This window comes from Macrobrachium rosenbergii, chromosome 47, assembly GCF_040412425.1.
Source record: "Macrobrachium rosenbergii isolate ZJJX-2024 chromosome 47, ASM4041242v1, whole genome shotgun sequence".
NCBI classification, from domain to species: domain Eukaryota; kingdom Metazoa; phylum Arthropoda; class Malacostraca; order Decapoda; family Palaemonidae; genus Macrobrachium; species Macrobrachium rosenbergii.
The window spans coordinates 44,986,604-45,000,309 of record NC_089787.1 but is presented as its reverse complement, the minus strand read 5'-3'; the positions used below and the strand labels follow the sequence as shown (position 1 = coordinate 45,000,309).

Below are 13,706 nucleotides of genomic sequence, written 5' to 3'. Positions count from 1 at the left end.
CCAACATAATGAATCACACTGAAGACCCTTACATGGTCAGACGAAAGGCTTTGCTTTTCAAAATGTGGAAAAACTTGGAGAAAGGTCAACTTTAAAAAACTGGCTATGAATACAAAAAAACACATGAACACATATTAAAAAGGAGAAACCAATGAAGCTAAGGGCCAGACAGATGCTGCAAAAATACATTTAGTAACATATATATTATTTCACAAGAGAGAGAGAGAGAGAGAGAGAGAGAGAGAGAGAGAGAGAGAGAGAGAGAGAGAGAGAGAGAGAGAGAGAGAGAGAGAGAGAGAGAGATTTTCTTATTCTTGACTTCTCTCTTGGTCATATGAAGAGTTAAAATACATTTATGAATCAGTAGGTTCATTAATTTTCAAGAAAATATAACATAAAAAGAGCAAATTCAAATAATATCAAGCTACAGTTTATACAGCAATCAGAACTCTTACCTCAATTTTATCTGTTAGTTCATTTTCTACTTCTGTCTTCACTCTCCGCAACATAAAAGGCTTCAAAATCATATGAAGTCGATTTAAATGTTCTGCAAATTAAGAGAAATAAATGTAATTCTAGTACCTGAAACAAATAAAACATTGCACTGCAAATAATCTTAAAATCATTTAAACTGAATATGTGGGATGAAAATTCCACCTGAATGGGTGATTTTCATTCCCACCCAAACACACTGAAAAACAAATCACCCCCATGTTAACTCTTTAATAAAAAAAATTACAACTAGTCTTGTTACCAACTTTTAAAAACTGCAAAATTTTAATTTCTTCCATTCTTCTTAAATTTTCCTGGGGTATAATTATTGCACAAGATGACTGGATTGAGATGGTTTAAAACAGCATATAGGGAGAAGGGAGAGGTATGTTTGGTTTGAGTGCCAATGGGTCATGATGTGACCCAAAAGCCAAATGGAAGACATAAAATAAAGAGGTTTGGCAAGTACAAGGTCTGTTTTAACAATAACTGTGTTGACATATACCTAAGAAATCCTAAACACAGATTGCAATGTTTAAATATGAAAAAATTACATTTTTATAATAAAATAAAGTTTTATACATACATACCAAAATAATTACATAGCTATTAATTTCTACTTTATGCGGCAGCTTAAAATTCAAAATCACGGTAGCGCTCTTTTGTTTTGCGTGCAGGTAGCTTGCCCCGGCCACTTTCGGGGAAGAATAAGTACAACACAGCTAATGAGCTCAATTTGTTTATGCTCTATGTTCATGAGGGGAGGAGGAGGGCTCCAATCATGTAATTATTTGGTAAATATATATAAAAATGGTATTGCATGATAAATTAAGTTTCATATATACTTACCAAGTAATTACACAGCTACACGAGTACTTCTACATGATCGGCAGTTAAAAATTTGAAGTTCAAGGTAGCGATTCAATTGTTACAAGTGTAGGTAACAACCCTGCCCTCTGTTGGGAACCACAGGTGCAACAAAACAGAGAAAATCACTTCCTGATGTCCATCAGAGGGGAGGAGGGAGGGCTCTGATCTGTAATTACTTGGTAAGTATATATGAAACTTAATTTTTTCATGAAAATACCATTTTCATATGTGTAACTTACCAAGTAATTACATAGCTAAATCCCAGATTGATAGGTGGTGGGATAAAAGGACATATTCTGTTTCAAAAACATTCAGATATGAAGATGAGTCTGAAACATGAAATCTGTTAACATTGGTAAAAATGCTTGTTGTATCCTTACCTGGTAAGAGAGCCACAGCAGGGGATTACTGCCTTTTGGTCGGGGCTCATCTTGACCTGTAGTGAGTTGGTGGAATAGCAGAGAGAAGTCCCTACTTTAAAGAGGAAGCTTTTGAGTACAGTCAACCCTCGTTAAGACAGACTAATTGGGGGGCCAGGGTGTCCGTCTTAGCTGATAGTCTGGTTTAACCGGCGATATTATATATATACCTATAAATACCTATCAATATACTGAATTTCATTATTTCTATAAAGAGTATGGATAATAAACCAATGTAGAAATGTTTGAATTACAGTTCATGGTAAAATATGAAAAATGAAGAATAAAACATGATAAAAATGATAGAATTCAGCCGCATATGTAGATACCTAGGCCGAGACATAAACGCATAATTAAGTAAAATGAAGTGGAGTCTCCAAAATGAAGAGTAAGATTTTCTTTCCTTTTTTTATGTTTTTTGATTTTAGCTATTTATTCATTATAATTTATTATCTGTTAAATAAATGTGAGATGATTAAGATCATCAGTAATAAAATAGTGGGACAATTAAGACCATAAGTTCACTAACAGATTTTGTTTACAACAAAAACATTTCATAAAATGCAAAAATATACATGATCAAAATTATTGTAATTCAATTTGTGAATTTTAACGATAAGTAAGACTATAAAATACATTTCATCATATCGATCTTGGTGAGGGTTGTTTTTTTTTATTGTTACTGATGTCGTCATTAGTTTACAGTCGTAAATCTGAGGACGGTCTGGAAATAGGATTCACAAGTGATGACGCTTCACCACAACAGACTGTTGTGAGAAATCCCATACCACTATTATAAAGTTAAAATTATTGTTGACTTCATATTTTCATGAAGAAATAATTATGTAAAACAAATTATTGAGTAATTTTGCCATCAGCAGTCAGATAATCACGATCATGGCAATGTTCAAACTTAGTGCCGTCACGACATAAGTCTATAAATAGAACAGAAGTAGAGGGCTGTCATTGGCTAGAAGATCCGGGAACCATTCTTTGTGCGGCCAAAAGGGAGCTACTACGGTCATCGAAGTGTTGATGTGGACAATGAACTTCTTCAATACTTCCCTCACCATGCTGAACGGAGGAAAGGCGTACAGTATACATCTAGACCCGACCAATCCTGCAGCATGGCATCTGTGGCCCATGCCTGGTGATCCAGAGCTGGGGTACAATAAAGAGGGAGACAATGGCTTCTTGACATTGCAAACAGGTCTACCGGTGGCTTTCCCATCAGTCTCCATAGGTCGCTGCATACCTGTGGATTCAGAGTCCACTCTGTCGGTAGAACCTGTTTGCCGTGACTTAATTTGTCTGCAAGGACATTCAGTTTGCCCTGAATGAAGCAGGTCACAACGCTGGTCCTGTTGTCTTGCGCACATAAAAGGAAGTCCTTGACTGCTTCGATAAGCGAAAAGGAATGTCCCCCCCCACCCTTGGTTCCTGATGTAGGCCAGAGTGGTCATGCTGTCGGAATGGACTGCAACTGTCCTGTTGAAGGTTTCTGCTGCAAAGAACTGAAGGGCTAGACGTATTGCCTTCAGCTCCTTTACGCTGATGTGAAGGCTCCTTTCGGTTGGAGACCACGTCCTGGAAACTTCCATTCCGTTGAGTAGAGCCCCCCCACCTAGATCTGATGCATCTGAATATGTTAGGTTGGGGCTCATTGGAGACAGCGACTTTCCTGTTGCGAATCTGTCCTCTACCAGCCACCACCGAATGTCCTCCTTGATTTCAGGGGTGATGGGGAGCACAAACAAGTCCGGGAAGCTCTTCCTGCACCAGTTGGCCCTGGGGAAGAACTGCAACACTGGTGCGCAACCTGCCCAACGGAACAACTTTCTCTATGGAAGAGAGTGTTCCCAGAAGGCTCATCCACTCGCTGGGTGAGCAGGTTCAGGCGAGTTATGAAGTCCCGGACTTTCCCGAGACAGTTCTGAATTCTTTGCTGGGATGGAAAAGCCCGAAGATTCAGAGAATCTATCTTCATCCCCAAATACAGATCAACTGAGTGGGGACTACAGTAAACCACCCCACCATTCGCGTTCTCACGATTCGCAGACTCACGTATTCATGGAAAATTCGCCCATTCGCGGTATTTTTCACTGAGAAATATTCACAACTACTGTATTTTCATATTTTCATGACTAAATGCACTTTTTGCAATAAAACTATTAAAATACTCAGGTATAAGCATTTTTAGAGGATTTTTCTTGTGTTTAAACTATCAAAATAGGCAGTTCTAAGTGTTTTTAGAGAGGTTTTAAGTATTTGCGGGGAGTGGGGTACGCATCCCCCACGAATACGGGGGGTTTACTGTAGTTGGGATTTCTTAAGTTTATTAACAACACCAAATCCTGGGGAAGTTGAAGTGTTTTCTGAAGGTCCTCCGTGCACTGGAATCTCGAAGGGGAGCATAGGACCCAGTCGTCTAGATATAGACATACATTTATTCCCATTAGACGGAGCCACATAGCCTGAGGGGCGAGAACACGAGAAAAAACTTGCGGACCTGCGGCGAGGCTGAAGCACAGTGCCTGACATTAGAAGACCCTGTCCTGGAACATGAACCTCAGATACTTCCTGAAGTCCGGGTGTACTGGAACATGGGAGTATGCGTACTGCATATTGATCGTGACCATCCAGTCTCCCTGGTGGATGGCTGACAGGACTGACTGGTTCGTTTCCATTCTAAACTTTGTTGTTTGAATGAAGTTCAGAGCACTGACATCCAGGACAGGTCTCCGGCCTCCTGATGACTTGGGAACGACGACAAGGCACTTGTAGAATCCCTCTGTGCTTAGATCTTCGACCACCTCCACAGCCTGCTTCTTGAGTAGGGCTGAAAATTCTCGAGACAGGGCTGAAACCCTCTCCGAGCCTATTGAGTAGGCTGTCAAGCTGATGGGCGAGGTTAATAAGGGCAGTTTCTCCCTGAAAGGGATCGGGTAGCCCTCTTTCAAGACTTTCAGAACCCAAGGTTCTATGCTCTTGGCCTTCCATCTGCTCCAAAAATGGAGGAACCTTGCTCCCACCAGGACATGGAGGACAGGTATCTGACTTGTGAGGGGCAGGTTTGCAGGAAGCCTTCTTGACTGGTCGTACTGACTAAAGACTGGTTCTTGGTCGGGACTGAAGGTGGCCTCTATTTCCTCGAAAGGGCTGCTGAGACAAAGGGGAGGTCGTCCTGACAGCAGTGGAACTCGAAGGAGCTCATACTGGAACTCTAGTTCTCTTGGTGGACTGCGCAAGCAGGTCTTGTGTCGACTTCTTCTGAAGTTCAGTCATCACTCATTCCAAGGTTTCTTGAGGAAACAAGCTGGTTTTATCTAAAGGAGTGAACAAGAGAGACGAATGCTAAGAGGGAGTGATCCCTTTAGTGGTGAATGAGCACCAAAAGTCCCGTTTCTTAAGCACCCCTGTAGTAAAGATGGTTGCCAATTCAAGGGAGCCGTCTCTTTCTGCTCTGTCGGCGCATGCAAGCACCCCCGACCAATCTGCAGTGAAATTCTCCTGCAGAGTGGCACAGTCCTTGATTTTCTTGGCCAATGCCCCTACCATCCAATTGAGGAAACTAAGGACCTTGAAGACCTTAAATATAACCTCGATGAGGTGATCCAACTCCGACACAGTAATAAAATTCTAGTTGAGGGGAATGCGGAATGATGTGTCGCATCGATGAGGCTGGAGAAGTCCCCTTGAGAGGAGGCAGAAATTCCCAAGGAAGGAGCTTCCCCAGTGGAGAATGACAGATACTTCTGTCGCATCAATTGAGAAGGTGTACAAAAAACTACTGTGCCGACATCCCTCTTTTCCAACAACCGGTCGTCGATGCATGCCAAAGCATTCTTAGAGAGTCATCTTCCACCGAGGTGCCAAGCCTTTTCAACGGCCTCGAAACACTAGCATCGTGCTGACTGCACTTTTTGGTCCAGTTAGAATCAGAGTTGCTTGATGACAACGTATGCACGTCCAAGCGGACGCCTTTCCAGTGGTGGTCCTCTGAGTCCTGGGGCTTACAGACAACAGACTCGGTTGAGGAAGCGGCTACCCGTGGGCAAACCCCACCGACCTCCCTTGGACTACCAGTTTGCCTCCTCCCAGGTGAGCAAGGGGAGTTTAGCAGGGACCTTGGTCTAGGAGCGTCGGTGGGACGAATAGCCATCCACTCTATTAACCCTTAAACGCCTACTGGACGTATCATACGTCGACTAAAATTGTCTGTTGGGTGCCAAGTGGACGTACCGTCGTCAGACTACAAAAAATTTCAACCTTCAGGTCAATCTTTGACTCGACCGAAATGGTCGAAAAACGCAATTGTAAGCTAAAACTCTTACATTCTAGTAATATTCAATCATTTACCTTCATTTGCAACCAATTGGAAGTCTCTAGCACAATATTTCGATTTATGGTGAATTTTTCAAAAAAACTTTTTCCTTACATCCGTGTGGTAACTCGGCCGAAAATTTCAGAAATTCTTTCGTCATTTTGTCGTAATTTTTGCACTGTTTTATATTAGCCATTATGTAAAGTTTTATATATGAAAATGTGCGCAATTTCATGTAAAATACAACAAAATACAACACATGGTTGTAGCTTTTATCAGTTTGGAAATATTTTCATATAAATCTCGATAACTGCCAAAATTTCAACCTTCGGTCAACTTTGACTCGACGAAATGGTCAAAAATGCAATTGTAAGCTAAAACTCTTACATTCTAGTAATATTCAATCATTTACCTTCATTTTGCAACAAATTGGAAGTCTCTAGCACAATAATTTGATTTATGATGAATTTTTGAAAAAACTTTTTTTTCCTATGTCCAGCGCCAGAAATTCTTTGTCACGTTGTCGTAATGTTTGCACCGTTTATATTAGTCATTACATAAAGCTTTATATATGGAAATGTGCGCAATTTCATGTAGAATACAACAGAAAATAATTCATGGTTGTAGCTTTTATCAGTTTTGAAATATTTTCATATAAATCACGATAACTGCCAAAATTTCAACCTTCAGTCAACTTTAACTCGACCAAAATGGTAAAAAAACGCAATTAAAGCTAAAACTCTTACATTCTAGTAATATTCAATCATTTATCTTTATTTTACAATAAATTGGAAATCTCTAGCACAATATTTCGATTTATGGTGAATTTTTGAAAAAAACATTTTCCTTACGTCCGCACGGTAACTCGGCCGAACATCTCAGAAATTCTTTCGTCACGTTGTCGTAATGTTTGCACCGTTTTCTATTAGTCGTTTTTATATATGAAAATGTGCGCAATTTCATGTACAATACAACAGAAAATAACTCATGGTTGTAGCTTTTATCAGTTTTGAAATATTTTCATATAAATTACGATAAATAGAAAAATTCTACCTTCGGTCAACTTTAACTCGACGAAATGGTCGAAAAACTGCAATTGTAAGCTAAAACACTTACAGTCTAGTAATATTCAATCAATTAGCTTCATTTTTCAACAAACGGGAAGTCTCTAGCACAGTATTTCAATTTATGGTGAATTTTTGAAAAAACATTTTTTTACGATCCGCTGCGTTGATTCATGCATCATATTGTGATAATAGTTTCTCTGTGTTGCTTTGATCGTTTTACAATTTGTTATATACCAAAATCATTGCAATTTAGTGTACAATACAAAAAAAAAAAAAATCCGTTAGCTTTAACCGTTTTGCTCACAGCGCGATTTGTATAAAATTATATATGAAAATTTTTTTTTGCCCTGTCATATATTTCAATATTTATATATGATAATGATATTTTTTTTTCATTTCTGATGGTTGCATACTAAACTTCAGGCAATGACAAAAAAAGGAGCCAAAAATGAACTCTTAATCTTAAAAACTAAGCATGCTGTGATTTTTTGAAAATAAATTTTTTTCCGCTTCGGCGCTAACTCCCGAACGCCGCCGGCATACGGGAGACGTTTTTATAAATAGAGGCTCGGCGTTTAAGGGTTAACACTGCACTTGCATCAACACTGTTAAACTTGTCCATCAGGACTGTCACTGAATTCCCAATCTGGGAAATGGTATTCATTAACTTATCAAACTTCTGATCCACTCACGCTTCTAAGCTGGCAATGGTACTGGGGTCGGAAGAATGGGAGCCAGGGACTGGAGTAACTGGAAAAGACGGAGGACTGGAGATAGGAGAAAAGGCAGTCACAGATGTTGAAGGGACAAGTAAATCAGCAACATCAACTACCAGACAATTAGCCTGACTAGCAGAAGCTTTAGCTTCAGCCCTAGCGGGTGCCTTACTAAGTCTGTCATGTTGGAGTTTCTCCAAATGAGAATACAAAGCCTTCCATTTCCCTTTATCCCAATCCTTACATTCGTCGCAATTAAGGTCTGGTGAGCAAACTTGCTCCCTACAAGAACAACAAATGGTATGCTTGTCTTATTTAGCCAACGTAATTTAGCCAACTAAGTCTTGTCTTGCAGCCTTCACTGCAGTACCTAACACTAAACTCAGTTTTTTTTTACCAAGGCGCATTGGCACTCACTTGCAGGGTTGCCCTTTTAGCTCAGAAAAGTTTCCTGCTAGCTGATTGGTTGTAAATGTTTTGTCCGAATAGCATCACTGTTTTCAAATAATTACCAAGTAATGTGATTCGAAACTTATTTACTAACCTAAATTTCTCCCTCAGATATATGTTTTGTCAACAACTTTATAAAGAGATTATAAAGTATTGTGATGGTAAGTCTAAATTTAATAACAACACTCGCAGAAGTCAACGACAGGAGCTTGTTTTCGGATGCATGCTGCATAATTTTTTTACTTTTCACATATTTTAACACCAATTGGGATAAATTACACTAAGCATAAGAAAAACATGTTATTATAAACATTCTTTGAATACCAGAATCTACTAAAAACATGGAATTAATAAAACTCGCTATTGGTGAAAACTTCCCGGGAGGTCAAAGGAACAGCCTGTGGCGGCCTGGCAGGAAAATTATCTCAGCTGATTGTCATTACAACATTTTCCTGATTTATGTCATTGCAGCTTTTTCCTGATTTATGTAAGTGTTGAAATCAGTGTTATGTTATTGAAATAACTTTAATGGCTATATCTGCAATTAAATAGTTTCTATGCTTCTTTTTGTAGGTGCACACTAATAAAAATATATTTCGCAGAAATTAAGAACTTGCTCTTTCATGTAAGTTACAGCAGACAATGCAAGATAAGAAAACTTTTTATTTTCTTATTTTGCATTCTGTTCAGGACACATATAAGGTTAACACGAGTTTCTGTGGATATTTTGAGAAGTAAAAGAATATGTGACTGAACAGAAAATGTACTATACACATACACATATTAAGGATTAGTAGGCTATAGGCGTCTACTGTCAAATACCGAGGTGGGGATGGAAGGGAGAGGGAGGGGTATCACGGTTGTAACTCGGTGAAATTATTAATTCATTTAATTGTGATTTTTATGCAATTTATGAATTCGTTTAATTGTGATTTTTATGCAATTTATGGAACACTACAGTATCCTCAAACCGAAAATAGTGCTATTAATGGAATCTATACCTTTACGACAAAATTAGCGAACCCTTTCTATACGGACTTACATCATAGGCCTACATACACCTAGCCTAAAACTTATATCAAGCATCAGCTACTGTTTACTGTTACTCCTTACCTTAAAGAGCTAAGCAAAATTTATTGCAATTGTCAAAAAATGGTTTAAGACACATAGACATAGGCTAGCCTAGTTTGAAATGTGTGCAAGAAATAAAGCCACAATAAGGGATGTACATTATTATTATGTAGAAGAAAAAATAGCCTCTTCATATTTATCATAATGACATAACAAAAGGTTCAGCACAAAAGCCTATAAAAGATGATATGTACCTGAAAAGTTTTCTTGCCCATCAACATTTGCTGGCATGTGGATACCATATGAATAACTAGGCCTACCTATCTAGGTAATTTTATCTAAATTTTATATAAAGCCACAGGCTGTTCCTTTTACCTCCCGGAGTTTTTTCACCAATAGCGAGTTTTATTAATTTCATGTTTTTAGTAGATTTTGGTATTCAAAGGAAGTTTATAATAACATGTTTTTCTTATACTTAGTGTAATTTATCCCAATTGGTGTTAAAATATGTGAAAAGTAAACAAGTTATGCAGCGTGCATCTGAAAACATGCTCCTGTCGTTGACTTTGGCGGGTGTTGTTATTAAATTTAGACTTACCATCACAATACTTTATAATCTCTTTATTCGTTAGCATTATTTATTGACAACACACATATCTCAGGGGGAAATTTAGGTTAGTAAATAAGTTTCGATTCACATTACTTGGTAATTATTTGAAAACAATGATGCTATTCGGACAAAATACTTGCAACCAATCAGCTAGCAGGAAACTTTTCCGAGCTAAAAGGGCAACCTTGTGAGTGAGTCCAAATGCGCCTCGGTAAAAAAAAACTGAGTTTAGACAAGCTAGAGTCTGACATGATTGGTCAAAAACCGAGTCAAAACCAGGAAAGTCCTGAATATTAGCTAAGCTAATTAAGAGTAGTGCGCTACCAAACAACAAAAATACTTCACCAAATGAAGAGAATATCCAAACCATCTGGTGAAAAAACAAATTCAAAGAGCTGCTCAACAACCAATGTTTAGTCACTGACAGGTGGGAAAGGAATTGAGCTCTTTAGCTGTGTTGTACCTACTCTTCCCCAAAAGTGGGTGGGGCAAACTACCTACACCCAAAACAAAAGAGCGCTACTGCTATTTTTTATTTTTGAGCTGCCGAGTAAAGTACAAACTAATAGCTATGTACTGTAATTATTTGGTAAGTTACTTATATAAAATGAGTAGGTGCACAAGCATAAAGGAATCAGTCGAACGCAATGTATTTACAGTACTTACTTTCATCCACATGAGTTTTGTTTTCTACATGCCCTTCTATATCTTTGCTGAACCACTCATTAAACCACAAGTGGGAGTCAAATAGTGAGGGCATGATGAAATGGAGGAGGGCCCATAACTCTGCCATGCTGTTCTGAATTGGAGTACCTGATAGGAGAAGTCGATTCCGGCAACTGAAGCCCAGTAAAAGCTTCCATCTCTGGCTGTAAGTGCAACACTTTTAAGTTAACTTTCACTATCCTAATCATATAATAAACCTTTAATTTCCAAGTTAGTTTCTTCTTAAAATAAAACAAACCAATACTGAAATAACAAGAGAAATAAATCCAACAAATTAAGGTAATTTACTTTTCCACCCATTACACAAAAGTCAATTAAAACATTCTTACCTGTTTATGCTTTTGATGGCTTGAGCTTCATCCAGAACCATATAATTCCACTTCAACCGATTAAGAAACTTGAAGTCTTGAATGACAATCTGGTAACTTGTAACTACTACATGGAATGAAGCTTCACGAGTGCCTAAATTTTTCCCATCAAAAAATTTCCGAAGATTTTTTCGTTCTTCAGGATTGCCCCAGTATGGCACAACCTAAAATACAAAACCGTAATATTCGTAGATACTAAATACACTTATCAAATACTCCTGGTGTAAAAATGGATTACAGTGGAAGGGCAAATAAACCCTTTAATTCATACTTGCATCATCACTGTCCTTGGTGTTACTTTGTTCTCTGAATGTCCTACATATGAATATAAGAAGTTGAGAGTTATTGTGACTCTGGGTTGGTGAAGGTGAGCTCAGTAAAAAGCCTTACAATACCTGGTTCTCATTATAATCATACCTAATTTTTCAACACGCCTTGTGCTATTTATCAATGTGATCGTTTATGGACTCTTAATCTGTTATTGTATTGCTTACTTATTCTTCTCCATTTCTAATCTCGGGCTGTCATAATAATTCTGTTTTATAAGTAGGTTTTCTTTTCTTATGTCTAATATTTACATTATTTGATATTACTAATATTTCTTATACCACGTTAAACTTTCCAAATATAAAAACATTTAAGAGAACAAGTTGCTTTGAAATACAAACTCCTGATTCACATAATGTTTTTTTATGAAATCTAAAAAGTAGATCACGGCTAAATTTAAATGGATTCAATTACAGGCCTAAGCTAGGCCCACTGCAGAGAAGGGGGAAGATAACTGCTTTGCAGTTAATTACTTCATAAACGATAAGTAAATTGCAAAAAGAAAATTAAGCATTCAAGTGACAGTAGAAACCTGTGAGTTACAAAACACCACATAATTGATGGGGAAGGAGACATCTGCACGTACCATTTGGCTTTGACTCTACTGGGTAAGTCTAACCAAGCTATATTAGAAGCTACATTTACTAGGCTGTAAGTCAGTAAGTGACCACCTGAAACAATTCAGTAATTTGCTTATTATAGTCTAATCCCTTGAAACAGGTAAAGAGACCAGGCTGGCTTAGGAACAATAGGTAAAGAAGTTCCTGAACAATAAAATTGCATAGCTGAAAACTTTCAAAATAAAATATAGTACTTATAATGCTGAAACTATGTCCTACCGTGAATGTTTAAAGCTGAAGGAGAAAAGAGGAGTGCTCTTAATCCATAAAATCTGACTTTTCACCACCATAACATTTTACATGTGCTTGTAACTTTATGAGGTTAGACATGAAATGAGCTTTCTATGCTCTTGTCTGTCCTATGCTCTTTCTGTCTAAATTCCATTTAAGGTCTATGTCTTCATGAATCCCCTTTTCCACAATTTCCTGGGCTTTTCTAAGTCTTCACCTTGCTACTTCCATACACACTGCCTATCTGACTAAATGTTCCCCATCCCTTCTCATCATATGTCCTATCCCCCTCATGGAGGCTTAACCATAATAATTCTACTGCCTTACTCACCTGGAAACTAGGTACAAATCTTGCAATCTCTCCAGTCCAGTTGTGAAGTGTTGAAGCTGGAGTAATTATAAGGAAAGGTCCCCAGGTATCTACAGAAAGAAAAAAAGAAATTAATATTCACTAAACTTCACAATGACAAAATTTACAGCAGTAGTCTTGAAACACTACATTATCCTCAAACTGCATTTCATGCCTGAAAAGAAAACCAAATGTCAGCTTGAGGAATTAACTCTTGATATTACTCAATATTATGGGTTTCCATTAATTTTGAAGACTGTGTAAGCTGAATGCTTCTTAGAAAACTTTTTTATGATAAATCTTCACAGAAAATTGATTTTATATATATATATATATATATATATATATATATATATATATATATATATATATATATATATATATATATATATATACACACAACATAAAACTGATTTTTATACAAACTCACCAGTCTTATACAGCAACCATTTCAGGAGGTGTGGGCAAGGGCCAAATACAAACAAGGGAAAAAACCTATGCTAAACTAACCCATAAACCTAAACTAACTATGTCTACCGCATGTGAACAAACACTAAGCCAAAAAACCATGTAGAATGTACAAAAGAACAATATGGTATTTAAATGTACAGTGAGCCTAAAAAAATTTTACCTGAAATAAATCCATATACATAGCACTTAATTTCAGTATAAAAAATTCATAATACTGTTCAGTTTGTTGCATGTTTCGCTACTGAATCTGCCTCTTGATTACTTCTGATACTATTATGGGCTGCCACCCAACAAAACTGTACTGATTTGTAACTTGATGCATGCCAGTAGAGCCATCCCTGGATTTTCTGGATGGTTGGATGAGAAGGGCTAAATTGTGTAATGCCTGTGAGAACACTAAATGAATCTGAGTAAATAGTAAGATCTCTGCCATCTGTTTTGTTCACAAGCTCTAAGGATTTTAATATGGCAGTCAATTCAGCTGTAAAAATTGAAACATTACTGGATAACTTAGCTGTATGGGACACACCATTATGCACAACTGCAATACCTAGCCCACCATTGGTCAATCCATTTGAATACAACTTGATGAAAT

At 37.6% G+C, this 13,706-nt stretch overlaps 1 pseudogene; it reads right to left on the bottom strand.

Moving 5' to 3' along the window:
* LOC136830918 (chromatin-remodeling ATPase INO80-like) overlaps positions 1-13,706 on the bottom strand; it is a 220,952-nt pseudogene that overhangs the window by 118,872 nt on the left and 88,374 nt on the right.